A 25833-nucleotide genomic window follows, 5' to 3' on the forward strand; every position below is an offset into this window, starting at 1 on the left:
ACTTAAAGTTGGCGAATCTACTACTGTTGTAGGCAAAGCATTCCATTCCCTTACTACGCTCTGAGTAGAGAAACTACCTCTGACATCTGTCCTATATCTTTCACCCCTCAATTTAAAGCTATGCCCCCTCATGCTCACCGTCACCATCCTAGGAAAAAGGCTCTCCCTATCCACCATATCAAACCCTCTGATTATTTTATATGTCTCAATTAAGTCACCTCTCAACTTCCTTCTCTCTAACGAAAACAGCCTCAAGTCCCTCAGCCTTTCCTCGTAAGACCTTCACTTCATACCAGGCAACATCCTAGTAAATCTCCTCTGCACCCTTTCCAAAGCTTCCACATCCTTCTTATAATGCGGTGACCAGAACTGTACGCAATACTCCAAGTGAGGCCGCACCAGAGTTTTGTACAGCTGCAGCATAACCTCATGGTTCCGGAACTCGATCCCTCTATTAATAAAAGCTAAAACACTGTATGCCTTCTTAACAGCCCTGTCAACCTGGGTGGCTACTTTCAAGGATCTGTGTACATGGACACCGAGATCTCTCTGCTCATCTACGCTACCAAAAATCTTACCATTAGCCCAGTGCTTTGCATTTCGGTTACTCCTACCAAAGTGCATCACCTCACACTTGTCCACACTAAACTCCATTTGCCGCCTCTCAGCCCAGCTCTGCAGCTTATCTATGTCTCTCTGCAACCTACAGCATCCTTCGTCACTATCCACAACTCCACCGACCTTATGTCATCTGTAGGTAACTGTGACTTCAACAGCTACACTGGAACCTCTGATTGCCTTTTCCTGGAGCTATCACAGTTCTGAGTTTAAACCAACTTCAGCTTCAAGTCCTCATTAGGTTTTTATCTCCACACTTGCAATCAGGGAAAATTGCTAACTCAACACTCGAGAGGTAATCTATTTTTTATTATGATCTCCCTTTGGTACGAGCACTGCTCCAAATATGCATCACAATACAATGACTGCAAATAGCTTTCCAAGGCAAAGTAAAATTGAAGCCAAAACCTCTCCCTCTAAGCTATGGTGATTTACCTTAAGCATAATAAAATAAAAATGAAGGCTACACCAGCAGGTTTTATCAGGGGGCTTGTCAGGATAGCCACGACCGAGAGATTTTCAGTACCTACCTGGAGTAGTTCAAGATTTTATTCACTGTTAATAGTACCCCAGATGCTCCTTTATAATCCAGCTATAAAGTCAGTGGAGGAAAGGAGAAGGGTGATGTTTCTGAATGAATCCAGCCCCGGGGGTGTATGAAGCATGCAAGAATTTGTTCACTTCAGCTAAAGACATGCGGCTGCCAGCCATTTTGTGTGAGCTTGAGCAGAACTACAAACCCAAAGTCAGGGTTGGTTTAGTTCAGTTGCCACTCAGTTCTTTTAAGAAACAGTGTGGTGCCGGCAGCGTGGGTTCAATTCCCACACTGGCTGAGGCTACCATGAAGGACTCTACTTCTCAACCTTTCCTCTCACCTCAGGTATGGTGGCCCTCAGGTTAAATCACCATAAGCTGCCCCTGTCTCTAATGAGAGAGCTGCCCTATGGTTTGGCAGGACTATGGCAGCACAACAATCCCAAGGCACTGGAAATTGTAGGAAGCTAAATTGAAGCAAGGGATCCATTTCCCTGTAGGGATACTGGAGAGTGGCTTTGTAATAGCTGCCCATTTGTTGTAACATTTATTCTGCAGCTGTACCAAACTCTGGTGCGGCTGCACTTGGAGTATTGTGTACAGTTCTGGTCACCGCATTATAAGAAGGATGTGGAAGCTTTGGAAAGGGTGCAGAGGAGATTTACTAGGATGTTGCCTGGTATGGAGGGAAGGGCTTACGAGGAAAGGCTGAGGAACTTGAGGCTGTTTTCGTTAGAGAGAAGAAGGTTGAGAGGTGACTTAATTGAAACATATAAAATAATGAAAGGGTTAGATAGGGTGGATAGGGAGAGCCTTTTTCCTAGGATGGTGACGGTGAGCACGAGGGGGCATAGCTTTAAATTGAGGGGTGAAAGATATAGGACAGATGTCAGAGGTAGTTTCTTTACTCAGAGAGTAGTAAGGGAATGGAACATTTTGCCTACAACGGTAGTAGATTCGCCAACTTTAAGTACATTTAAGTCGTCATTGAATCAGCATATGGACATACATGGAATAGTGTAGGTTAGATGGGCTTCAGATTGGTATGACAGGTCGGCACAACATCGACGACCGAAGGGCCTGTACTGTGCTGTAATGTTCTATGTTCTAAATGATCAGTTCTAAGGAATGAGTTTGACAGTCTACTACTCATTGTAGTCACAGCTATGCAAGGAACTTGACAACAACGTGAAATTGTAAAACGTTGTAAAATATGTCAAGCTACAGAAAAGAAGCTGCCATAAATACCTTTGCAAGCATGGAAATAATCAGCTAGAGTGTAGCAGGGGCTGTAGACTGATGTTTCAGAAATTGAAGGCATTGATTGCAACAGGCAGCATTGTGGGTGCCTGTGTACTCCAATGAACAGCAGCATTTTAAGAAGGCAATACACACCACCTTCTTCAAGACAATCCCAGATGGGTAATAAATGCTGGCCCAGTCAAAAACATCCACATCTTATCAGCAAATAAAACAAATAGCTATTACAACGTGGGTTGAGGTGTTTCCAATTAATCTTCAGTAATTTTATATAATTTTATTGCTGTTTATTCCACTGTTCCCAGAAGAAATAATGCCTGAGCAGTTTTGCTGACAACAGTTTTCAAATTTCATGAGAACAAATGCGGTAAAACACATTCAGGCTCCTCTATATCATCCAGCTTCAGCTGGGGCAGCAGAACATACAACATAAATTGTTAAGCATTCTCTTGTTGAGCAAATGTAGGTATAAACCAAAAGAGTTGTCAGATGCCACTGTACCATAAACTGGTAATATTTTGAAAAAGTTATTATAACACATCTCAGTCTAGAACTGCTATAAGATCAGCTGAATTGTTTCTTAGAAGACAGTGTAGAGTATGGTTTTCATTACAGAAGCCACATCTAGCCCAGTTGGTAGAAGAAATCAAACAACACAGACAGAATAAGACCATAAGACATAGGAGTGGAAGTAAGGCCGTTCGGCCCATCAAGTCCACTCCACCATTTAAATCATGGCTGACGGGCATTTCAACTCCACTTCCCTGCATTCTCCCCGTAGCCCTTGATTCCTTGTGAGTTCAAGAATTTGTCGATCTCTGCCTTGAAGGCATCCAACGTCCCGGCCTCCACTGCACTCTGTGGCAATGAATTCCACAAGCCCACCACTCTCTGGCTGAAGAAATGTCTCCTCATTTCTGTCTTAAATTTACCCCTCTAATTCTAAGGCTGTGTGAGCCCCACACCTCAGGAAAGACATAGCAGCCCTAGAGCATGTCCAGCGGAGATTCACACGGATGTTCCCTGGAATGGTAGGTTTAACGTATGATGAACGGCTAAGGATCCTGGGATTGTATTCATTAGAGTTTAGAAGGTTGAGGGGAGATCTAATAGAAATTTACAAGATAATGTATGGCTTAGAAGGGGTGGATGCTGGGAAGTTGTTTCTGTTAGGCGGGGAGACGAGGACCCTAAAGCGTTACATGACGGACAGCGTAAGAGAAAGAAGTCTAATGTTCTATGAGATAGTTAAGTTGAGAGAACATCACCATAAGCATCTAAAGTGGTTGAAGAGACATAAAAATGTGGTACTCATACAGATTTAGTCAAGATGTTTGGCATGGATATGTTAGAGTTGTATATGTAGATCATGTTTAACCTCAGATGTTCACAAAGAAGGGACTTGAAAACAGTCAAATTGATCTGACGATTGGACAGGTGGAATATGAGCAAAGTACTAATAGTTTCATCAATACAAGTTGTGGCTAAAACCTGTTCAGGTCCAAGTCAGAGTTAGAACCATATATCCAACGATGGAGAAAATTCAACTGATGGTCGTTAACTGAGCAAGGCTCCTTTAATAATACCTGTTCTGTTATATTCATTTGCTTGAGGTGGGTGTCACTGGCTAGACAGCGTTTCTTGCCCATCCCTCATTGCCGTTGAGAAGGTGGTGGTGAGGTGCTTTCTTGAATCACTGCAGACCACTCGCTGTAGGTTACCCCACAATGTCGACCCTACCAAACCTCACTCCATCTTTTATGCTTTTCACAAGTGGCATGGTGAGATTTGCACTAGGGAGGAGTGTGTTGCCATATTATGGGATTCTGAGATTGTAGGAACTGCAGATGCTGGAGAATCTGAGATAACAAGGTGTAGAGCTGGATGAACACAGCAGGCCAAGCAGCATCAGAGGAGCAGGAAAGCTGACGTTTCAGGCCGAGACCCAGCTCTACTGTTATAATGGGATTCTGTACTTGTTAAAAGCCTACAGTCCAACCCCTCATTCATCATTCCACCTTATGAAGATCAGCAAACAAGCTCAACAGTGGTAGACCTCAACAAGAGGCCGAATCTTATGTTTTTTAGATACACTTAAGTTGAGTTGGATTTTTTTGGAGGATATTTTGCTGCAAGGCCTAGTGTATTTTCTCACCCTATCTTATCAAACTCCTTGTGTTAATTGGACAAGCTCAGCAGGTTTGGCAGCATCTGTTAACTCTGATTTCTCTTCACAGATGCTGCCAGATCTGTTGAGTTTTTTCAGCAATTTCTGCTTTTGTTTTCTGATTACAACATCCAAATTTCTTTTTATTTTTATTTCCTCATGTTAAGTACCTACCCAGCCCTCGGTGTCTCTCATGTCCAATTTCCACCCCACCTTATCACACACTGCTCCCAAAATATCTTACCACTCAGCAGATATCTGCCCAAAGACTGGCATACCTTGCATCCATGCTATCTTTAAAATGCCATTATGCACCCCGATGAACATTGGCATTCTGAAGTCGCCCTGCTCATTGATGGACAAATTGGAGAAGGGGAAGATGGCACTCTGCTTCTCAGATAGCCACCTGGAGTTCCTGGTGGATGAAGTAGCCCAGAGGAGAGGCATCCTCTTCCTGGAGGACCAACAGGGAAGGTCATGCCGCCAGACACTGCCAGTTTTGCCTGAGGTCACCACTGGGTCAGTAGCATCTCCAGATTGCCAAGGAACTGCCAGCAGAATAGAAGGCCAATGACCTCCATTCTACCAGAATGAGTATCACACATGTATCTCCGCTACCTCACCCTCATAAGAACAGTAGAACTAGGAGTAGAAATAGGCAACTCAGCCCCTTGAACCTGCTGTGCCATTTAATATGATTATGGCTGATCTCATCTTGGCCTCAACTTCACTTTGCTGCCCTCTCCCTATTCCTCTTTAACCCATTACTAATTAAAAATCTATCTCCTTCTTAAATTTACTCAACTGTAGTGAGTAAATTGTATTTACTCTGGGGTCGTGAATTCCATAAAAGCATGGTACTTTGAGAAAAGTAATTTCTCTTCATCTCTGTTTTAAAACTGCTACTCCTTATCCGAAAACTAGATTGCCCACAAGAGAAATATTCACTTTATGGATACCTTGTCAATCCCCTTTAACATCTTATATGCTTCAATTAAATTTCCTCTCATTCTTCTAAGCTCTAAGGAAAATAGGTCTAAACTTACTCCAGCTTTGCTCCTGCACCCATCTCCCACCAAGGATCAAGTTATGCCACTTTCACTATTCCCTCACTCACTCGCAATCCTGCCACCACCTGAAACCTCCCACATCACTAACCTGGTGTGGCCTCTGAAAGCCCATTCGTGTAGAGGTGGCCCAACATCTGGGTCCTCACCGAACACAAGAAGAGAATCCTGAATCTCACCAGGGAAGATTACTATTCTGGGACTGCTCCTGCAGGGATGCTAAAACATCTGTGCTGTGAGGTCTCTCTCTCTCTCTCTTTTGTCTTGTAGGCTCTGATAAGCTGCTCTTGATCTCTCTGTGGCAATATTTCCGACTCCACCAGAAGAATCAACAAAGTTCTCTGGGTGTGGGTGTATTGAAATCTCAGAGGAAGCGTCGGCAAGACTGCGTCCGACACCCCACACCAGCTTAGATACTGACACCATGGTGGGAGCCATCGATATAGAGAGTTTCGTACTACAGTCTGGTGATCACCTTGCTGTGACAGCTCTGCAACTGGCCACACAAGGAATAGCCCAGGCTAATGGCACGCATGGGACTGCCAGGAGACTGGTACCCACTCAGCCGCGGGCAGGAGAATACTCTGTGGTATCGGTGATCGGGGACTCAAACCAAATGCACAGAGAGGACCGAGCAGCAGAGGGGCTTACAGCACACAGTGTCCACCATTGGCCTACTGCTGCTTCAATGCAGCAGATCATGTTTCTGTCTGGCTGCCTCCATGGACAGATTGGCAGTTGTTATGACGCGCCAGGCCCCAGACCCACAGGACCTGCTGGACAGGCTCACACACCAACACTCTATCCCCCTATGCATCGGTCCTCAGAACCAGAGGCATGATGATTGGAAGGGGTAGGGGCAGGGATACTTGATTCTAATCCAAATACGCCAGGCAATACCCAACCAGCCAATTATACCCCATCAGTCTACTCTCAATCATCAGTAAAGTGATGGAAGGTGTCATTAACAGTGATATCAAGCAGCACCTGCTCAGCAATACCCTGCTCAGTGATGCCCAGTTTGGGTTCTGCCAGGGCCACTCAGCTCCTGACCTCATTATAGCCTTGGTTCAAACATGGACAAAAGATCTGAATCCCAGAGGTGAGGTGAGAGTGGCAGCCCTTGACATCGAGGCTGCATTCGACCAAGTGTGGCATCAAGGAGCCCTAGGAAAACTAGAATCAATGGGTATCAGGGGGCAAACTCTCTGCTGGTTAGAGTCATACCTGGAACATAGGAAAATGGTTATGTTTGTCAGAAGTCAGTCACCTAAGCTCCAGGACATCTCTGCAGGAGCTCCCCAGGATCCAGTCCTAGGCTCAACCAGCTTCAGTTGCTTCCTCAGTGACCTTCCCTCCATCACAAGGTCAGAAGTGGGGATGTTCATTGATGATTGCACAATATTCAGCATCATTCGTGGCTCCTCAAATATTGAAACAGTCCACGTTCAAATGCAACAAGTTTTGGACAATATTCAGGCTTGGGCTGACAAGCGGCAAATAACATTCATGTCACACAGATGCCAGGCAATGAGCATCTCCAATAAGAGACAAACTAACCATCACTTTCTAACATTTAGTGGTATTACCATCACTGAATACTCCACCATCAATGTCCTTGGGGTTACCATTGACCGGAAACTCAACTGGATCAATCAAACAAGCATGGTGGCTACAAGACCAGGTCAAGAAACTGGGAATTCTGTGGTGAGTAACTCACCTTCTGAAAGCCCAAAGTAGGTCCACCATTTGCAGGGCTCATGCCTGGGTGGTACAGCTCCAACATTCAAGAAACTTGATACCATCCAGGACAAAGCAGACCACAAAATTGGCACCACATCCACAAGCGTCCGCTCCCTCCACTACTGACACTCAGTAGCAGCAGTGTCTACAAGATATACCCAAGGTCCTTAGACGATACCTTGTAAACCCATAACCACTCCCATCTAGAAGGACAAGAACAGCGAACACATAGCTCCACCATCACCTACAAGTCCACTCCAAGCGACTCATCATTCTGACTTGGAAATATATTGCTGTTCCTTTGCTGTTGCTGGGTCAAAATCCTGGCATTTCCTCCCTCAGCCATTGTGGATTAATCTATGCTATATGGATTGTGGAGGTTCTAAAAGGCTGCTCACCAGCACTTTCTCAAAGGAAACCAGGGACAGGTAATAAATACTGCCCAGCCAGTGACACCCATGTCCCAAGAATGAATGAAAAAAATTCCCAGAACTTAACTGTCACATGCTTGTGCTTCCCTGTGTCGACACTAAATGCATTTTAACACTATCCAGGACCACTTCACAGCTACAGACAAGGCACCATGGGTGGGTTCAATGTTGACCGCCTTCTGGGCCATCTGGAACCAATAGCAACAATGCGTACACGTGGTTTTGGGTCTCAACAATACCTTATCCTTCATTGTACAACATCCTGAACGTTTGGTTCTCTCTATGCATAAAGATTTTCAAAGGATGTTCGTCAGTGGTGAAAAACCCTCCTAAAAAATTCAATGCAGCTGGTTCTTAGCTCAAAAATTCAGGCTCAGCTTAATTATTACAGCTTTGCTCATGAGCCAGGAGAAAGGACTGCTTCCCCCAGTCTTTCCAAAATATAGAGTACAATTCCTCCTAATCTCATTCCCAATAACATCACAACATCCCAAAATCAGGCTCTCTGCCCCACGTCAATCCCAGTACTTCACCATAATTGACTTTTCTCTTCTCGCACAAATAGATTGACTAATGCAGATTACAATTTCATCCCTCAGGCAACTCTCTCCAACACCTATCCCTCATGATTACTCTTTATACTTAATTCAACTTACAATGTGTTAAACCTAAGCAGCGTAATATCCATACCTATCCAATACTCACCCAAAGTTCAACCTGCCTTTATTTTCTACCTAGGATCATATGATAGATCAAAGCTGACACCCATAGATAATCCCAGCCCTTTTATACAGTTAACCCTGCCCTCAGAAATTACCTCAACGTACTCTTCAGCAGTGCAGTAACCAAACCAGTGATTCCAAGCTCCTAAATTCCATCTTGATCAAAAAGAGGAAAACATTATTATTCAAAGTAAAATTTAACAAAAAATTAATGGGGAATGTATAGTAATTTAGGAAGTTTCAGTGCTATTTGTAAAACCAGGTTCACAAAGAAACCCTTTGATATAGATAGCCATTTGGTTTACATTCCTCCTTCAAGGAGTCTTCTCTTAACGTCCACTACATTTCCTTTTGAATTTTTTTCTTGCATCAAGTCAAAGTCAACAGTGCAGCTTTTCCCTTTTTTTTCAAACCAAGGACTTTTTCTTATCCAGGTAAGCCTTCTCAAGGTCAGAGTTTAACAATTGAGCGTAAGGCTGAACTGTTTCGTTCTTCACAAACTCCAATTGAACAAACTTTTTTATTTGAATCTCTTCCCTTTCTCTGTCCTCTCGTCTTTAGACAGCCTGGAGCATGGAATTCATTTCCATAAGGGATTCCAGAACATCAGCTGTATGCCCCTCTATTATTAATGCTGTTTGCTGAATTATAACTTTTAACAGGTACTTTTCACAGAGATCAACAATTTTTTGTCGTTCATCTGCTGAGAAACAGGCTGCATATTCATTGTTTATTGTTTTGCTTTTGTAATTTTCTTTAATTAAATCTTCAACATCCTTCTGAACATGACCAATGTCATTCTTTGTCATGCCATATACCTCAACTCTGCCAATCACCTTCTTTGCTGCACTCAGAACATGTGGATAAACAAGTTTGACTTCAGTTTCGATGGTGTAAGCAGGTTTGACTGCGGGAACTGTCTTTATTGGAATATTTTTTAAGGGTTTTTTTATGAAGAAATGTTATGTTGGGCCTATCCCACTAGAATTGAAAAGAACTAGGAGTGATCTCATTGAGAGATGTAAGATTCTGAGGGACTTGGCAATTGGATGTTGAAGGGATGGTTCCCCTGGTAAGAATTCGAGAACCAGGGGCCACTGTGTAAAAGACAATAAAATGTGAGGCTGGATGAACACAGCAGGCCCAGCAGCATCTCAGGAGCACAAAAGCTGATGTTTCGGGCCTAGACCCTTCATCAGAGAGAGGATCTCTCCCTGATGAAGGGTCTAGGCCTGAAACGTCAGCTTTTGTGGTCCTGAGATGCTGCTGGGCCTGCTGTGTTCATCTAGCCTCACATTTTATTGTCTTGGATTCTCCAGCATCTGCAGTTCCCATTGCCACTGTGTAAACATTTTTTTTAAAGTTTCATTCTGAAATGAGAAGAGATTGCTTTTCTCAAAGATTTGTTAGACTTTGGAATTCTCTTTCCCATGAGGCAGTAGAAGTTGGGTTTTTAAATATGTTCAAGGTCATATTAGACAGATTTTGGATACACAAGTACGTAGATAGTTATGGGCAGCAGAGAGGAAAGTGGAGTTCAGACCACAATCACATGAAACATGAACTGATGATGGAGCACCGGAACAGATTTGAGAGTGCAAATGGCTGGCCTCTCTCTTCTATTTTATTTCTTATCTTGGTATCATTTTAGACATTAACTTTAGAATTATTCTGTATTTTTGTTCCTTGCTAAAGTCAATAATAGTATACGGCTTACTTGTGAAAATTATATGTAGGGATTAATCTATAGTGCTCTGTCCTATTTATTGGGGCATAGTCTATAGAACATAATCCATACAGTATGAAAACAGGCCATTTGGCCCACAGCCCACACCAACCCTCCGAAAAGCACCCATCCAGACCCAATACCTTACCTTATCATTACATTTCCCACAGCCAATGCACCTAACGTACACATCCCTAAACACTATGGGTAATTTAGCATGGTGAATCCAACAAACCTGCACATCTTTGAACTATGGGAGGAAACCTGAGCACCAGAGTAAACCCACACAGGTGCAGGGAGAACATGCAAACTCCACATAGACAGTTGCTAAAGAATGGAAATCAAACCCAGGTCCCTGGCGCTGGGAGGCAGCAGGACTAACCACTGAGCCGCCATGCCACCTGTCATTCATGAGGCAGAATATTTAATAAGATATTTGTGAAATAAAGTTGCTAGAAAAAGGAGGTATGCATTTTCGAAAATATAAAAAAAACCATTAATTAACTAAGGCATCAAGATAATGAATGGCAGGGGTGGGAGGTTTCAGAAAAAAGTGCATTCAAAACAAAAAGAAATAACGAGATGTAAAACACTTCAGATCAAAAATAAAACTGTAGGTTAAGAAGGAGCAGCAAGCTTGACAAAACTAATGGTGCATTCGTGACGAGGATGACATCAGGGGAAAGATAGACAAATGCTTAAAGCTAAAGACACTATAATTGAACTTATGAAACATTTACACCAAAAAGCAAACAATTAATGGTAGAGATAGAAATTATTGGCTGTGATCTAATAGTCATTGTATGATTGCAGAGTCACTAAGGTTAAGAATTGAATATTTCGGGATACTTAAAGAGAGGTAGACAAGACGTGGTTTCCTGAGAATAATGATAGAGCAGAGAAAGGATCTTAGAATCCCTAAACAGGCCCTTCAGCCCAACAAAACCCACACCAACCCTCAGAGCATCCACCCAGACCCATACCCAAATAACCCAAATAACCCAACTAACCTACAAACCCCTGAACACTATAGCTAAACAATTTAGCATGGCCAATCCACCTAACCTGCACAACTTTGGACTGAGGGAGGAAACCAGAGCACCCAAAGGAAACACAGAGAGAACGTGCAAACTCCACATAGACGGTCACCCAGGGGTGGTATCAAACCAGGGTCCCTGGAGCTGTGGGACAGTAGCGCTAACCATTGACCCACTGTGCCGTAGTTCAGAAAAGCAAGAAGTAAGATTGCGTTTTTTTAAGGTGGCTCTCTACTAAAACGTAGGTCAGTTTTTAAAAACAAGGTCTGCTCACAGAAATAACATACCATGGGCAGCATTAACAAAGGCAAAGTGAGACAGTCGTTCTCCCATGACTCACTTTCAGTTGCCCCTGGCCGGTCTAATTGTCTGAGAAAATAAAAACTGAAAAAAAACTGCGCCTGCTGTAAATCAGAAACAAAAACAGAAGTTGCTGTAAAAGCTCAGCAGGTCTGGCAGCATCCGTAAAGAGAAATCAAAGTTAATGTTTTGGGTCCAGTAAGGAAGGGTCACCAGACTCAAAATTATAACTCTGCCTTCTCTTCACAGATGCTGACAAACCTGCTGAACTTTTCTAGTAACTTCTGTTTTTATTTGTAATTGTCTGGCAGCTTGAGCAGTCCTGGCAGTGCCAGGAGCTTGGCAGTGAAGGAAGGCAGCTATGGATTCTGGGCAAAGATAAACAAAGGGTAATAGTTTGTAGGGGTGGGGATGACAAACAGGTTTGGTGAGCATAACAATGAAGGTTTGGGAGGTTTTGATGAACAAGAAAGTAGGATTGAAGAGGATTACAATAGTGAAGGAGTGCCCCAATGTGAAGAAGGCACCACCTTAAGATAATACTCCCTCTTCTTCACATCTTCCAAAGCCTCGTTAAAAACAAAATGGCTTCCCAATCCCCACCTACTCCCCTCAGCTGACCATGCCAACTGCATTTTACCGTTTTCAGGGAGGTTTGCATCACCTTTAAATGAGTTCAATTTGTCTTTAATTATTTGTTAGCATATAGTGAGCAAACTACTGATTTTGCTGCCCAATTATCTTTCATATTATGGAAGTGAGTTCAGGGGTTGGTGCTTAAGTGATGGCTTGGGCCTTGCTCTATGTTTTGAGGACTGCCCCACTGAAAACACATCTGGAGGTGGTATCAGAATCTGTCTGAGTGGACCTGAGAAACAAGATGATTAGAAAAAAGTAGGCCCTCGAACAGGATTTATATTGTCAGATAAAGTATAAGTCAGGAAAACAGAGATGCATGAGATGAGATAAATGTAGTAATTACAGAGGATTTTAATCTCATATAGACTATGCAAACCGAAGTTGTAGTAATACTGTGGATTACAATATCATCAAGTAGATAGTTTCCCAGATCAATATGACAAGGAACTAACAAGGAACAGATTATCTTTTATATATATTTGGTGAAATAAGATGAGGTTATTAATTAGTTAATAATCTTGCAGTAAAGACAGCTCTAGGAAAGGATAATCAAAAATGACAAAAATTTCTCACTGAGTTAGTGATTTTTTTCAGTAGAATCCAAGGTTCTTAAAACTGAGCAAAGCAATTGCATAGGAATGAAGTTGGCTAAAGTAGATTAGAAAGTACTTTAATATATATGATAGAGAGACAAAGGCAAGCATTTAAAACATTATATTATGTATTCCTTTGAGGAATGAAAAGCACACAGGCCAGGGTTGGAGAGTGAGGGGAAAATGTTTTTATTTGGCCACCATTTGTCTTTAGCATTTTAACAAAAAAGTCACAGAAATCCTGCAGTGTGAAAGTAAGCCATTCAGCCCACATTGACCTTCCAATCTGTGTCCCTCCCAGATCCACCCACACACCCCAAAATCATTTCACACAGCTGATCCTCCCAACCAGCACACTACTGGACAATATAGGCAACTTAGCACAGCCAACCTGCCTAACCTGCACATTATTTGACTGTGAGAGGAACTCACATAAACACAGGGCAAATATGCAAGCTCCAAACAGACAATCACTCAAGGCTGGAATTGCACCCAGATGCCTGGCATTGTGAGGAAGCAATGCTAAGCACGAACCAGCACATTATACACTAGATGAACCTCTGTACATATCGTTCAAAGCAATGCTACCACAAAAAATTACAATGAAGTTTAGTTAATCACCAGAAAATTACAAAAACTAAAAATCAAGACTTTTGAGGGACCAACATCGTTGCAGTGAGTGTACAATTAAAACAGAACAGCTTAACTCCACAAGACAATCAAGGCCAGTGAGTGGCTAAAAATAGGTGTGTAACAATCAGCTGGCATTTTGCAGCACAAGTTCACAAATACATCTAGACGTTTAAATTCTATCATTGCAGTCTGCAAGGCCTTATATATAAATTAGCTATGTACAACTAATATATATCTTACCTTGAGAAAAAGACATTGGTGAAATGAGGACTTGATCATGTTCAATAAATTGAGGGGCTAGAAAAATAAAAATTGTTTTAAACGAGATGTGAATTTACCACCGATAATGTTTTCTTTCCTGCAAACTCTAACAAATTCTGAACATCAGTCGATTGTACAAAATATTTGGAGTCGCATCCTCTGCTCAGCTCTTTCAGCCCACTTCAGCTTCAATGAACCTAATTGCTGAAGGACAATCATATTATTCTTGGAATAAAGTAAATGGTTTGTGGGCACCAGTAAATGTTGTAGGCTCACCTGTGCATTAGTATCAATAGGCACACTCCAACTCCACAGCCAAGCTCTCATTTCATTGACGATCTTTCAGACAGATACTGGTGTCCACCCTACAGTTTGCAACTTGGTTTCATATCTTCTCAGATAGACTTCTATAAATTCTAAATAGATGAGTTCAGTTCTGGCCCATTAAAACTGGCTTAGTTGCAAGCATTATGTCAGTGAAAGGCCTCTCATTATCGTCTTATTTTTAAAAAATCTATTTATGCTCAGGAGGAGCCTGTCACTGGCAAGGCCAATGTTTATTAATAATCCAAATTCTTTTTAACTGTATACAAATCGTCATTGTAGTGTACACCGAGACAACAATATCACCCTCCTTGGCAAAACATTTGTTAGCTGTCTTTGTTAAACGGCACAGTACCTTTGTACATCAAAGTTCTGGGTTTAAATTCAAGCCGTAGGGATGGATGAAAGTCTTTGTAGTCTGTTTACCCTAAAGGTTCCATTTAAAACTGAGCCTGGGCACTGTTAATTCACATTCTAATATACAGTGAGCTCATATTGCTAGAAGCTGTCTCACGTTGGTTCTAACCTAATTACATGACAGGCAGAAAATGATAAATGTCACAGTTTGAGAAAAGCAAAATGAGAATTAAACTACAGAAGTGAGGAAAAATGTTCAAGACAACCCAAGATGGCACAGGAATCTTCAGTCAGGTGCCTTGTCTGAATATGCAAAGGGTCTCATGCCTCTTTCGTATGTGAGGATAAGAAGCTGTTCTCTGTGCCAACACCATTGGTGCAGGCCGCATATCTCCAACTTGTGATCAGTATACACTTCCTGCCCTTCATATTAGTGGTCACTCAGCACTAAAATCACAAGTGCTCTTAAATCTTTTGCCCAACAACTTTACAGTGTAATTTGTTGTACAGGTCTACAACAACTTGTCCCTGAATTCCCATTTTGTTTTTAACTCTATAAATCTCAAGCTGAATATCATGGCCTCCAGTAGCTAGTCATCTAAATGCAATCATACCATTCAATATTAAGCGAACAATGATGGGTAGGGACAACTGGATGAGAGTGAGGAGAAGTAATATGAGCTTGTGGCACAGATCACAACTGGCAGGTATGACGTTATAGACATCACAGGGACGTGGCTGCAAGGGGTTCAGGATTGGGAACTAAATATCCAAGGATACATATCCTATCAAAAAGATAGGCAGGTGGGCTGAGGGAGTAGGGTTGCCTTATTGGTGAGAAATGAAAATAAATCATTGGATGAAACAATGTAGGGCCAGATAGCGTAGAATCTGTGTGGGTAGAAATGATGAACCACAAAGGGAAAAAAAAACATAGTTAGGGTTGTGTACAGGCTTCCAAACAGTAGTCAGGAGCTGGCACACAAGAAGCACCAGGAGATAGAAAAGATATGTAAGAAAGGCAAAGTCACAATGATCATGGGGCATTTCAATATGCAGATGGACTGGGAAAATCAGGCTGGTAGTGGATTGCAAGAAAAGGAGTTTGTGGAATGTCTACGAGATAGCTTTTTTAGAGCAGCTCGTGGTGGAGTCCACAAGAGAACAGGCAATACTGGATTTAATGTTATGCAATGAGGAGCCTTGAAAAGGGAGCTTACGGTAAAGGATCCCTTAGGAGGCTGTGATCATAAGATGAAGGAGTTTATTTGCAATTTGAGAGGGAGAAGATAGAATCAGTGGTAATGGTATTATGGCCGAATAAAGGTAACTACAAAGGCATGATGGATTTGCTGGGCAGAATTGACTGGGAGAGGAGCCTAGCAGGAAAGGCAGTGGAACAGCAATGGCAGCAGTTTCTAGAAGTAATTCAGCAGACACGTCAAAAATTCATCCTTAGGGAAAAGAAGCACGGCACAGGGAGGATGAGGCAACCATGGCTGACTGGCGAAGTCAGCGACAGCATAAAAGCAAAAGAGAAAGCATATAATGTGGCAAAGGGCAGTGGGAAACCAGGGGACTGCGAAACTTACAAAGACCGACAGAAGCCAACAAAAAAAGAAATAAGGAGGGAGAAGCTTAAATATGAGGATAAGCTAGCCAGTAATATAAACGAAGACTGTAAAAATTTCTTTAGGTATATAAAGGGCAAATGAATGGCAAAAGTGGGCATTGGACCACTGGAAAATGACAGTGGGGAGATAGTAGTGGGGAACAAGGAAATGGCTGAGGGACTGAATAAGTATTTTGTGTCAGTCTTCATGGTGAAACACATGAGTAAAATCCTAAAAATTCAAGAGAATCAGGGGGAAGAGCTGAGTATGGTGGCCATCACCAAAGAAAAGATGCTAGTAAAATTAGTGATAATGGGAACTGCAGATGCTGGAGAATCCAAGATAATAAAATGTGAGGCTGGATGAACACAGCAGGCCAAGCAGCATCTCAGGAGCACAAAAGCTGACGTTTTGGGCCTAGACCCTTCATCAGAGAGGTCTCTGATGAAGGGCCTAGGCCCAAAACGTCAGCTTTTGTGCTCCTGAGATGCTGCTGGCCCTGCTGTGTTCATCCAGCCTCACATTTTATTATGTGCTAGTAAAATTGATTGGCCTGAAGGTGGACAAATCACCGGGACCAGATGGACTACACCCCAGAGTTCGAAAGGAGATAGCTGAAGAGACAGTGGAAGCGTTAGTGATGACCTTTCAGGAATCACTAGAGTCAGGGAGGGTCCCAGAGGACTGGAACATTGCTGACGTGACACTTCTGTTTAAAAAGGGAGTAAGGCAAAAAACAGAAAATTATAGGCGGATCAGCCTAGCCTCGATTGTGAGTAAGATTTTGGAATCCATTATAAAGGATGAGATTTCTGAATATTTGTAAGTGTATAGTAAAATAGGGCAAAGTCAGCATGCTTTCATCAAGGGGAGGTCATGCCTGACAAATCTGTTAGAATTCTTTGAGGAAGTAATGAGCAGGGTAGATGAAGGAGAGACAATGGACATTATCTACCTGGACTTCAAGAATGCCTTTGATAAGGTGCCACACAGGAGGCTGCTGAGTAAGATAAGGGCCCATGGTGTTAGAGGCAAGGTGCTAGCAAGCATAGATGATTGGCTGTCTGGCAGAAAGCAGAGAGTGGGGATAAAAGGGTTTTTCTCAGCATGGCAGCCGATGGCAAGAGGTTTTCCACAAGGGGCAGGGAATTGTGGGCATTCTGGCTACGCTTGCTGATGATACAAAGATTGGTGGAGGGACAGGTAGTATTGAGGAGGTGGGGAGGCTGCAGGAGGTTTTGGACAGATTAGGAGAGTGGGCAAAGAAGTGGCAGATGGAGTGCAACGTAGGAAAGTGTGAGTTCACACACTTTGGTAAAAAGAGCAAAAGCATGTACTATTTTCAAAATGGGGAGAAAATTCATAAGTCTGACGTGCAAAGAGACTTGGGAGTTCTAGTGCAGGATTTACTCAAAGTAAACTTGCAGATTGAGTCAGTAGTCAGGAAGGCAAATACAACGTTGGCATTTATTTTGAGAGGACTTGAATATAAAACCAGAGCTATACTATTGAGGCTTTGTGAAGCTCTTATTAGGCCGCATTCAGAGTATTGTGTGCTGTTTTGGGCCCCATATCTCAGGAAGGATGTATTGGCCCTGGAGTGGGTTCAGAGGAGGTTCACGAGAATGGTCCCAGGAATGGAAATGTATGAGGAATGTTTGAGTACTCTGGGACCTTACTCATTGGAGTTTAGAAGGATGAGGGGAGACCATAGTCAATGGAATTCAATACAGATAAGTGTGAGAGGATGCATTTGGACAGGACAAATAAGCTAAGAGAACAAATGATAAATTGTAGGATCCTGTCATGTACCAAGGATCAGAGGGATCTTGGTGTGCAAGTCCACTGGTCCCTTAAGGTAACATGACAGGTCAATAGAGTGCTTAAGACGGCATGTGAGATACTTGCCATTATGATCTCATGCATGGAGTTTAACTGCATAGAAGCTATGGTGGAATGGTATAAAACATTGGTTAGGCCATGCTCAAGTACTATGTGCAGCTCTGGAATCCAGAGAATAGGCGTGATGTGATTACACTGGAAAGGGCACAAAGCAGATTTACCAGGATGTTGCTGGGTTGGGGAATTTTACTTATTAGGAGAGATTGGATGCACTGCAGTTGTTTTCTTTGGAGCAGAGGAATCTGAGGAGCTCATGATTGGGATATGTAAAACTATGACAGACATGGACAGGATAGACAGGAAAAGAAATGTTTCCTTTGTTGGAGGGATCAATAACCAGGGGCATAGATTAAGTTAAGGGGCAGAAAGTTTAGAGGGGATTTAAAGATTTTTTTTTATCCAGAAGGTGATGGGAATTTGGACTCACTGCCTGTAAGTGACGCAGAGGCAGAGACCTTTTAAACATGAAGGAAGCATTTAAATGTCTACTTGTGATGTCAAGACCTGCATGGCTCTGAGCAAATGCTGCAACATGGAATTAGAATCATTAGAATAGGCTGTTTTTGACTGGCACAGACTCAGTTGGCTGAATGACCTTCTCTGACAAACAGCTGACTTTAAATTTCTTTAGCAGCACTGCTTATGGGCAATGGGGAGAATAAATTCCACCGTTGACACATCAGGGAAGGCTTTTCCCTAAGTCCTATTAGTCAACCTAGATACTACCTGCCGCTCAACCTTTGCAATTGCTGGGGAACAATACCAAACGTTCCTGACTGAGCTAACCTGCACGTCTTTGGGCTGTGGGAGGAAACAAAATCAAACCCATACAGACGCGGTGATAATGTACAAACTCCACACACAAAGAACAAAGAAAATTACAGCACAGGCACAGGCCCTTCAGTCATCGAGATCCTCTGTCTAGACCTGTCATCTATTTCCTGAAGGCCTGTATCCCTTTGCTCCCTGCCCAATCATGTACCTGTCCAGGTACATCTTAAAAATCACTATCATACTGTGTCTACCACCTCTGCTGGCAACGCGTTCCAGGCACCCACCACCCTCTGTGTAAAGAACTTCCCACACATATCTCCCATAAACTTTCCTCCTCTCACTTTGAACTCATGACCCCTAGTAATTGAGTCCCCAACTCTGGGAAAAAGTTTCTTGCTATCCACCCTGTCTATACCCCTCATGATTTTGTAGACCTCAAACAAGTCCGCCATCAATGTCTGTTTTTCTAATGAAAATAATCCTAATCTACTCAACCTTTCTTCACAGCTAGCAACCTCCATACCAGGCAACATCCTGGTGAACCTCCTCTGCACCATCTCCAAAGCATCCTTTTGGTAATGTGGCGACCAGACTGTACACAGTACTCTAAATGTGGCCAAACCAAAGTCTTATACAACTGTAACATGACCTGCCAACTCTCGTACTCAATACCCCGTCCAATGAAGGAAAGCATGCCATATGCCTTCTTGACCACTCTATTGAACTGCGTTGCCACCTTCAAGGAACAATGGACCTGAACACCCAGCTCTCTCTGTACCTCAATTTTTCCTAGGACTTTTCCATTTACTGTATAGTTCACTCCTGACTTAGATCTTCCAAAATGCATCACCTCGCATTTGCCTGGATTGAACTCCACCTGTCCAACTCTCCAATCTATCTATATCCTGCTGTAATCTCTGACCAGTCCCCTTCACTATCTGCTACTCCACCAATCTTCATGTCATCTGTAAAGTTGCTAATCAAACCACCTATACCTTACTCCAAATCATTTCCATATATCACAAACAACAGTGATAGCACAGCACAGATCCCTGTGGAACACCACTGGTCACCGGTCTCCAATTTGAGAAGCCCTCTTCCACTACTACTCTCTGTCTCCTGTTGTCTAGCCAGTTTTTTATCCATCTAGCTAGCACACTCTGGACCCCATGTGACTTCACTTTCTCCATCAGCCTGCCATGGGGAACCCTATCAAACACCTTACTGAAGTCCATGTATATGACATCTACAGCATCTTCCTCATCTATCAGCTTTGTCATGTCCTCAAAGAATTCTATTAAGTTGTTAAGACATGACCTTCCCTGCACAAAACCATGTTGTCTATCATGCATAAGCCCATTTTCTTCCAAATGGGAATAGATCCTATCCCTCAGAATCTTCTCCAACAGCTTCCCTACCACTGACGTCAGGCTCACCGGTCAATAATTACCTGGATTATCCCTGCTACCCTTCTTAAACAAGGAGACAACATTAGTAATTCTCCAGTCCTCCACCCATGTTTAAAAATGCTGCAAAGATATCTGTTAAGGCCCCGACTATTTCCTCTCTCACTTCCCGCATAAACCTGGGAAAGATCCCATCCGGACCTGTGGACTTGTCCACCTTAATGCCTCCTAGGATACCCAACACTTCCTCTCTCCTTATGCCGACTTGACCTAGAGTAATCAAACATCTATCCCAAACCTTAACATCTGTCATGCCTCTCTCCTTGGTGAACACCAATGCAAAGTACTCGTTAAGAATGTCACCCATTTTTTCTGACTTGACGCATAACTTTCCTTCTTTGTCCTTAAGTGGGCCAATCCTTTCTCTAGTTACCCTCTTGCTCTTAATATATGAATAAAAGGCTTAGGGATTTTCCACAGTTGCCTGAGGGTGGAATCGAACATGGGTCCCTGGCGCTATGAGGCAGCAGTGCTAACTACAGAGACATGCCAGCTTGTGTCATAGGTTAACAAAGTGTGGAGCTGGATGAACACAGCAGGCCAAGCAGCATCTCAGGAGCACAAAAGCTCACGGAGTCACGGAGAGAGTGGTCCCTCCAGAAAGCAGACAAGGGTGGGGATGGAAAAATGTTTTTGGTGGTGGGGTTGGATTGTAGATGGTGGAATTGTCGAAGGATGATGCGCTGGATCCAGCAGATATGTCGGATCATAGAACATAGAACATAGAACATTACAGCACAGTACAGGCCCTTTGGCCCTCGATGTTGTGCCGACCTGTCATACCGATCTCAAGCCCATCTAACCTACACTATTCCATGTACGTCCATATGCTTATCCAATGACGACTTAAATGGACTTAAAGTTGGCGAATCTACTACCGTTGCAGGCAAAGTGTTCCATTCCCATACTACTCTCTGAGTAAAGAAACTACCTCTGACATCTGTCCTATATCTTTCACCCCTCAATTTAAAACTGTGCCCCCTTGTGCTTGCCGTCACCATCCTAGGAAAAAGGCTCTCCCTATCCACCCTACCTAACCCTCTGATTATTTTATATGTTTCAATTAAGTCACCTCTCAACCTTCTTCTCTCTAATGAAAACAGCCTCAAGTCCCTCAGCCTTTCCTCGTAAGCCCTTCCCTCCATACCAGGCAACATCCTAGTAAATCTCCTCTGCACCCTTTCCAAAGCTTCCACATCCTTCTTATAACGCGGTGACCAGAACTGTACACAATACTCCAAGTGCGGCCACACCAGAGTTTTGTACAGCATTTACCATTTTTGTAGCATCAGCAACAATGTTGGAATATCCTACAATTAATGTGGCACCTTGATTTTTCTCCACTCTGATTCTGCAGCCTGCATTGCTTGACTTCGTGCCAACTCCTAAATCATCGAGGAACCTTTTCCAGTTGTCAAATTCTTGAATATGATTTGTTGTGGAATCGTCAATCCTAATTTCCTGGAAAAGTTACTTTATTTTATCTTCCCCTTTATTTACATCGGCCTTGACAGCCAAGAGCTCAACTGATTGTCCGCACACCAATGTGGCCCATATACCATTTTGAATGAAGTGAATTTGCACAAATTCCTTGAGATCTCACAACTTGATAAAATCCATCATGCATGTAGATTGATTGAGGGGCTTCCTCTCTAACTACAACTGAAACTGGCTGATGATTTTCTGAGATAATAAAATGTGAGGCTGGATGAACACAGCAGGCCCAGCAGCATCTCAGGAGCACAAAAGCTGCTGTTTCGGGCCTAGACCCTTCATCAGAGAGGAGGATGGGGTGAGGGTTCTGGAATAAATAGGGAGCGAGGGGGAGGCGGACCGAAGATGGAGAGAAAAGAAGATAGGTGGAGAGGAGAGTATAGGTGGGGAGGTAGTGAGGGGATAGGTCAGTCCAGGGAAGACGGACAGGTCAAGGAGGTGGGATGAGGTTAGTAGGTAGGAGATGGAGGTGCAGCTTGAGGTGGGAGGAAGGGATGGGTGAGAGGAAGAACAGGTTAGGGAGGCAGAGACAGGCTGGACTGGTTTTGGGATGCAGTGGGTGGAGGGGAAGAGCTGGGCTGGTTGTTTGGTGCAGTGGGGGGAGGGGACGAACTGGGCTGGTTTTGGGATGCGGTGGGGGAAGGGGAGATTTTGAAGCTGGTGAAGTCCACATTGATACCATTAGGCTGCAGGGTTCCTAAGCGGAATATGAGTTGCTGTTCCTGCAACCTTCGGGTGGCATCATTGTGGCACTGCAGGAGGCCCATGATGGACATGTCATGTAAAGAATGGGAGGGGGAGTGGAAATGGTTTGCGACTGGGAGGAGCAGTTGTTTATTGCAAACCGAGTGGAGGTGTTCTGCAAAGCGGTCCTGAAGCCTCCGCTTGGTTTCCCCAATGTAGAGGAAGCCACACCGGGTACAATGAATGCAGTATACCACATTGACAGATGTGCAGGTGAACCTCTGCTTAATATGGAAAGTCCTCTTGGAGCCTGGGATAGGGGTGAGGGAGGAAGTGTGGGGGCAAGTGTAGCATTTCCTGCGGTTGTAGGGGAAGGTGCCAGGTGTGGTGGGGATGGAGGGCAGTGTGGAGTGAATAAGGGAGTCACGGAGAGAGTGGTCTCTCCGGAAAGCAGACAAGGGTGGAGATGGAAAAATGTCTTGGGTGGTGGGGTCGGATTGTAGAGGGCGGAAGTGTCGGAGGATGATGCATTGTATCCGGAGGTTGGTTGGGTGGTGTGTGAGAACCAGGGGGATCCTCTTTGGGCGGTTGTGGCGGGGACGGGGTGTGAGGGATGTGTTGCAGGAAATGTGGGAGACGCGGTCAAGGGCGTTCTCGACCACTGTGGGGGGGAAGTTGCAGTCCCTGAAGAACTTGGACATCTGGGATGTGCGGGAGTGGAATGCCTCATCGTGGGAGCAGATGCGGCGGAGGCAGAGGAATTGGGAATAGGGGATGGAATTTTTGCAGGAGGGTGGGTGGGAGGAGGTGTATTCTAGGTAGCTGTGGGAGTCGGTGGGCTTGAAATGGACATCAGTTCCAAGCTGCTTGCCTGAGATGGAGACTGAGAGATCCAGGAAGGTGAGGGATGTGTTGGAGATGGCCCAGGTGAACTGAAGGTTGGGGTGGAAGGTGTTGGTGAAGTTGATGAACTGTTCGAGCTCCTCTGGAGAGCAAGAGGCGGCGCTGAGCTTGGCAAATGTCTTCCTTCGGCCCTTTCAGTTTTAAGATGGGGGAGCTTTGCAGGTGGTGAGTTCCACAGAGCAAACAGTGGCTTTGACCTGGCTTTGCATAAATTCCAACTCCAAGACTTTGCAACAAAAATTGCTCTTCAACAGTATTCCTTGCGATATCTAATGCTTAGCTTGTTTTTTCCAATATTCTCTCCAGGACTTTGGAAGTTTCCAAAATGTTAGTTTTTTTTTACCAACAAGGACAATCTTGTTTTCTGCAGAAGAATAAAGAACATCAATGCCAGGTGCTTCCAGTCCTTTACTTTTGTTCTGCACTTTTTTCCCACAATTCTTAATCTGTTGGAAAGTCCCTGAAGTCGAATTGTCCAATGAATTTCTGAATTGCTTCTTCTGCCAGCTCCTTCCAGTCCTTACCAATTTTGTAGCACAACAATATATTTGCATCAAAAGATGGCTTCAAAATCATTTGGTTTGAATTTGGAGAGTCTGTAAAGGTAATGTTATGATAAACACTCTTTGCAATTTCTTCTAATCCCTGTTTGCAGCGATGAGTCATCTGGATGTAATTTAGAAGAATGGAATTGAGATGAATGTCACACTGCTCCAGCAGTTTGATTTGTGGACCATTAATTCCATGCAAAGCTGGTTGCAGATCGTAGCAGTAATGACTAACAGTCAGCTCAGTACCAATGAAGAAATGTTTCCTTTCAGTGAATCTTCTTACTACCGCAAAAATAAAATTGGAAAAAAGAAAATAATTTTACTAGTTGAAACAGACATCTTTTAGTGACTAGACTTCTGCATGCATGTTATACTCCAGAATGTTGCATATTGACGCAGATGCAAAACAGTCATTTCTGAAAATTTTACCAGGTTTTAGAACTTTGCTAGGTTCTTCTGTCTGGAGATTTGATTTCCATAATATTTCAACTATCTTCTTTGCTATTAACCACTCTACTAACCTTTGTGTCATCTGCAAATTTGCTCCAACATTCCACTCACACTTTCATCTGTATCATTTATGTACATAACAAACAATAAAATTCTTGCGGTACACCACTGGACGCTGGCCATCAATCAGACAGCCTTCTACCATTACCCTTTGTGTCCTATTACTAAGCTAGTTTCTGATCCAAGGTCCAATTCTCACCAAGTTTTTCTCAATTCCACATGCTTTAACCTTCTCAATCAGTCTCCCATGAGGAGACCTTGTCAAAAGCTTTGGTAAAATCCATACAAACTACATCAGCTGAACTTCCCTCATCCACGCACTTGATCACATTTTCAAAAATTTCTACAAATTTATTAGGCATGACCTACCTCTAACAAAGCCATGCTGATTACCCTTAATTACCCCAAGTGGCTATTATATTAGCTGGTATGATTTCTAGACATTGGGATCCATTGAGATGGTAGTGTTTGGCTTTACTTTGGTAACAAAGCCATTGATGATTTGTCAGATACAGCTGAACACCACAGAACAGGAAAGGAAGATAAAACGTATTGTCACCACCATTAGATCATAACATACAGGATCAGGCTAAGCTATTTGGCCCCTCAGGTCTGCTTTGCCATTTGATTATCACCAATATGTTTTTCAAGCCTACTCTCCTGTCTCATCCCTGTAAGTTTTGATCCCCTTGCTAATCAAGAGCCTATCTATCTCTGAGGTAAATATACTCAATAACTTGGGCTCCCAAGCTCTATGTGGCAACAACTTTCACAGATTATCCACCCGCTGGCTGAAGAAATTCAACTTATCTCAGTTGTAAATGGTTGTACCTTGACTCTGATCTGTGCCCTCGGCTCCTAATCTCTCTTACTAATGAAAATATCTTTTTCATAACGACTTAGAATTTAAAGGAGTTTCTGACATTGGGAGCCAATAATAAAGCAATCATCCTACAGCAACATCCTGGTGAAGGACAGACATTTGCTCCGCAGAAGTGAGAAACATATTGAATGAAGGCCTTTTTGGTCTCCTTATTATTACGGTGGAGATTTTCTAGGGTGTTGCTGGGAATGGAGGGTTTGAGTTATAGAACAAGCCTCAGTAGGCTGGGACCTTTTTCACTGGAGTGTAGGAGGTAAGAGATGACCTTAGAGATGTTGGTAATATCATGAGAAGTATAGATAAGGTGACTGGCAGGCATCTTTTCCCTATGGAGGGGTATTTCAAGACTATGGGGCATATTTCTAAAGTGAGAGGAGAACATTTTAAAAAAGACATGGGGTAATTATTTTTACACCAAAATTGGTTCATGTGTGGTATGAACTTACAGAGGAAATGGCAGGTGTGGGTACAGTTACAATGTTTAAAAGATATTTGGAAACGTACATGAATAGGAGATGTTTGGAGAGATATGGGCCAACAGCGGGCAGTGGGACTAGTTTCATTTGGGATTATGGTGGGCATGGACTAGTTGGGCTGAAGGGTCTGTTTTCATGCTGCATGGCTCTATGACTCTTTAGCCT

At 43.2% G+C, this 25833-nt stretch overlaps 1 pseudogene; it reads right to left on the reverse strand.

Moving 5' to 3' along the window:
- Window positions 1-7918: 7918 nt before the first annotated feature.
- Window positions 7919-25833, reverse strand: part of LOC132209838 (uncharacterized) — a 34952-nt pseudogene continuing 17037 nt past the window's right edge.

Source organism: Stegostoma tigrinum, chromosome 7 (genome assembly GCF_030684315.1).
Source record: "Stegostoma tigrinum isolate sSteTig4 chromosome 7, sSteTig4.hap1, whole genome shotgun sequence".
Lineage (NCBI taxonomy): Eukaryota > Metazoa > Chordata > Chondrichthyes > Orectolobiformes > Stegostomatidae > Stegostoma > Stegostoma tigrinum.